Raw genomic sequence first — 4,257 nt, 5'->3', positions numbered from 1 at the left:
CATGCTGAAGGAGTTACTCGTTCATTGACAGCATTCATTCAGTTGTGTCATCTGCAGTCCTTAACAGTGGCATGTGTCATGTTCATGTTGGTCTGTTTTGAACAATCCATTTTGGCATCTTGCCCGCCTAACAGTTTGGTAACACTTAATTTTACAGGTCCACAAATGTCATGGTAACTAAGTGGTTATTACCAAGTAAGAGATTCTTTGAAATTCTCCCAAAATTACAACAATAATGACCTCAACCCCCAACATGATTTAATTGTGGTATTATAATATATAAGCAGTATAATAACAATAATAAAAACAACTTTTAATTTCTTTAATACATTTTCAGGAAACTTCCAACTGGTTTCTGCTGAACTTCTGGTAGTCAGTAAACTGAAGTAAAAAATTTGAACCATTTACATTCTCATTCAGTGAAGCTGCAACAACTCACTTCAGTTTAGTGGCCTGTTGAGGGGAAATTTGACACAAACTAGTCGGATATGAAAATGCCATGATCAGCAGAAATTATGTAGAAACCAGTTGAAAGCTTCCTGGAAATGTATTAACTGCTTATTGAAGAAAAGCAGAATATTATTATTAAAGGATGTTTGGGTACTTTTCAATAAATGTTTAGGTAATTATTGTGGTCATTTGAGGGATATTTTAAAGAAATGTAAAATATTTGCTTGATAATTACACCGTCCAGAACATTTCCAGTGATGCCGATAGTTTGTAGTGGACTAATGAATGCCCTATTAGCATTCTTGAAGATATGACCTGTTTTAAAGGTGAGGAACCACAAAGAGCCTGACAGGGTGGACTGTTTCCACATTTTTGTCATTTTATTAATTTTATCATTTAGTTTGAACAAGGCGACCCAACTCTATTGCACAATTGATGTTTTATTGTATTCACAGTGAGAATCTAACAAGTTAGCCTGGCATCACCCTGAATCTCAGCTTTGTTCAGCAATTTTAAGTTAAAGCAGCACTCATTGTTGAAGAAATGTTAATGAGCAGAGAAATATCTTCATTGACTGATAAACAAACTAAATAAACAAACTCTCTTTGTTTTCATGACTGAATAAACAAACTGATCTTAAAGGACAACACAATTTATACTGTTTTACTTTGTTTACATGTGGCGGACCCTGCCACCATTCTAGCTTCAAACAGTGTTCTGGGACCTTATTTTCCTCTGAGAACAGCTTGTTTATTCACTGATGGAAAAGGTTTGTATTATTACCTCATTAATATTGTAAATATTAAAATTCTGAGTTTGAATTTCTTTTTCAACACTATGTATTGCCCCTTTAAAGTTAGCTGCTTAGGGCCTCACAAATGGTGGGAAATCGTCCACATGTATGAGTCATATAATTAAGACTTAAGTTTAACTAACCTTACGGCCCTTTAACAACGCCATTCTATTACTGTATGTCTGTTGCTAAGCCCAAAAATACTCTAATTTCATAAAAAAAGTTTTAACCCAGGTTCTTTAAGCAGGGGGAATTTATGAGACTTAAACTGACAACCAACCTCTAATATTAAAAAAGGGGCATTGTTTGTGTCCCTGTACTTTTGTACATGTAATCATACTTTTTCAATTGTGAAAACTAATAAAAAAATAAGAGAAACGTTTTAACACATTTAAATAAAGAGTTTAACAGGTCAGGGTTACAGGACATAGGAATATAAAAGTCTGGCCCCTTGGCACTTCACTTTTAAATCTGGCCCTTCTAAAAAGTAGCTGAAAAGGCCTGATCTATGAGCTGAAACAGATCAACATTCATCATTAACAGGGAAGAAATGGTCCCATTGTAAATAAAAAGAATGATAAATTCAACCATCATAAATAAATAAACTTTATTAAGTTCATTAATGTGCCTCTGAGTGACATGTGGATGACTCCACATCGTCCTCTGTGTGAAAGTTTCAGATGCGGAGAGGGGGGACAGTTTGGCTGCAGCTATGATCCGCCTCCGGAGGTAGTATCAGAGCCACAGCAGAGGGGAGCCGGCGTCTGTGTGAATGGAAAAGCTGGAGGTGTAGATCAGGGGTGTGTCCCTCTGACGGTGTTCACAGTCTGACAGCTAAACAGATCCTTCACTAATCAAATAAAAGAGAAATGTCCCACAAAGCAACATTACAAGACAAAACAACAGTAATGTGGTAACTGGTAGTGTCTTTGGCAACTTAAATGAGGACAGAAATACCACAGTTATACCTGGAGAAGTGTCTGTCATCCTGTCTGTCCTCCTGTCTGTCATACTGTCTGTCCTACCGACTCTTCGTCACATTTCTGCCAGAAAAACTGTCTGTCCTCGGCAATAAAACTTTAACTCACTGTTTGTCTCCTTCCACTATTGTGTTGTTGTAGTTACTGTCTCATGGTGACGGTCAGTCCTCCCGACCGAGACTTCAGTGAACTTTCCCCCAGAAAACAGCATCCCTCCCCGTAAGTGAGAGTCAGACATTGTCCTGTTTACTGATGACGATTATGTAATTATGTAATTTAGAGCAAAAAACGTAACTTTGTCACTTTCCAGGATGCATGATGGGTCAGGATCTCAATCACAACACATAACAGCATCCATGTGATAATAAACAGTCAGCGGTACATGTTTAGATTAACAGGAGGACACTGTATAAATACATCAATAAATAAAGATTATAAGAAACCTTTGCTGCTTGTCCTCCCCATGTGTAGCCTATATATGTAGCTGTGAGAACGTTTGGACTGTTAATTCAGTAGTTCAATTTCTTAAATTTAGGGATTGTATGATTTATAAATGACAGTGCATACGCAATTTCTTCAGCCATAGCTATCCGAACGTGTTCTGCAAACTACAGGTAGCCTACAGGTGGATCTAACAGGATGTAAATATTTCTGTGATTTCCTGTATATTCTTTGATGGCGGCTGGAAACTGTCCGACATGACTGCAGCTTTTTGTCACCGCCCCCTGCTGCTTTGCAGAACATGTTCGGATAGCTATGGCTGATATATATGGTCCGTGCATGAAGTATAATGAATCTCCATTGTTTACGTTGTATAATGAAACGAGTGTCGGCCTTCAAAGTAAAAGTTGGGCGTTTTGAAGCGTGTTGGCCGGAGCTGTCAGTTTAAGGTAGGGGTGGGCGATATATATCGTTTGCGATAATGTCGTCATTGTTGTTTTGACGATGTGCAAATTTCCATTATCGAGTATTTAAATTACTTTGCAACGATGCCAAGGAAGACGGAGGAAAAAAAGATTGTTTTCGTCCGCGTGGACGGGGCCTCAGTCACACGGCTAGTGGGCCTACGTGATCACATGACCTCTCGCTAGCATCCTCCTTGCAACAGTTTAGCAGCGCGTGGTGATGGTAGTAGAAAATGCAGGCACCTCCAGTCCCTGAAGCTACCAGTACTTCAGATGATTTAGAACATCTTTAGAACAATGCATGATGATTTTAAATGAGTTTTTGAGTGCTCTCAGCGCTAAAAACGCGTTTGGTGGACACAAGCCCTAACTCAAACAATTCCAATCACATTTTAAAGGATATCGACTGATTATTGTTATCGCCAAAATCCCGAAAATATTGAGATATTATTTTTTGCCCATATCGCCCACCCCTAGTTTAAGGAGAGCGAAATGAAATAAATACAACCTAACAACAAATAGCCTAAATAATTTAGATAATTCATAACTGTTATACAATGATATTTCCGCCACTTTCCCACAACTGAGAGAGATAATCACCGGGATTTTCAAAGTAAACACACCGTGTTTGAGACAGAGACTGAGCTGCTGCTGCTGCAGTTGTCATGAAGTAAGTCAAACTTTTTTGTTGTTGACCTTATCCACCAAACGTCTCCAACCAAACACTGTTTAAATTTGTTGACCTGCCAGGAACGTAGTTAGCTGTTAACTTCAGAACATAGCCAATGCTAACAATGCTATTTTGTTTGCAGGTAAAGTTGCTAGCTGTTGTAGCTAAACAGCTGTTGTAACATTATGCTAACGTCACTTGTTTGTTATTATCAGCTGTTTTGCACGTCATTTTAATATTTGTCCATCTAAGTCTGTGTGAAATGCCTACAATTATGCTAGAAGTGAGTTAACTGGACCCTGTCCAGTCATATAAGTAAGGCTTAGGGGTGTTTTGATCATAAATGTATGTTACCAGCAGAAATATTCTAAATAATATAATTAATGTCATGTATCCCTATAATTAGTGAGTAAAAACTAAAGCTACAATTAATACACTGTTCATCCGTGGATGTACAGT

The sequence above is a fragment of the Pagrus major genome, chromosome 3, assembly GCF_040436345.1.
Source record: "Pagrus major chromosome 3, Pma_NU_1.0".
Lineage (NCBI taxonomy): Eukaryota > Metazoa > Chordata > Actinopteri > Spariformes > Sparidae > Pagrus > Pagrus major.
The sequence above is the reverse complement of the archived record's forward strand: the minus strand, read 5'-3'. Positions refer to the sequence as shown.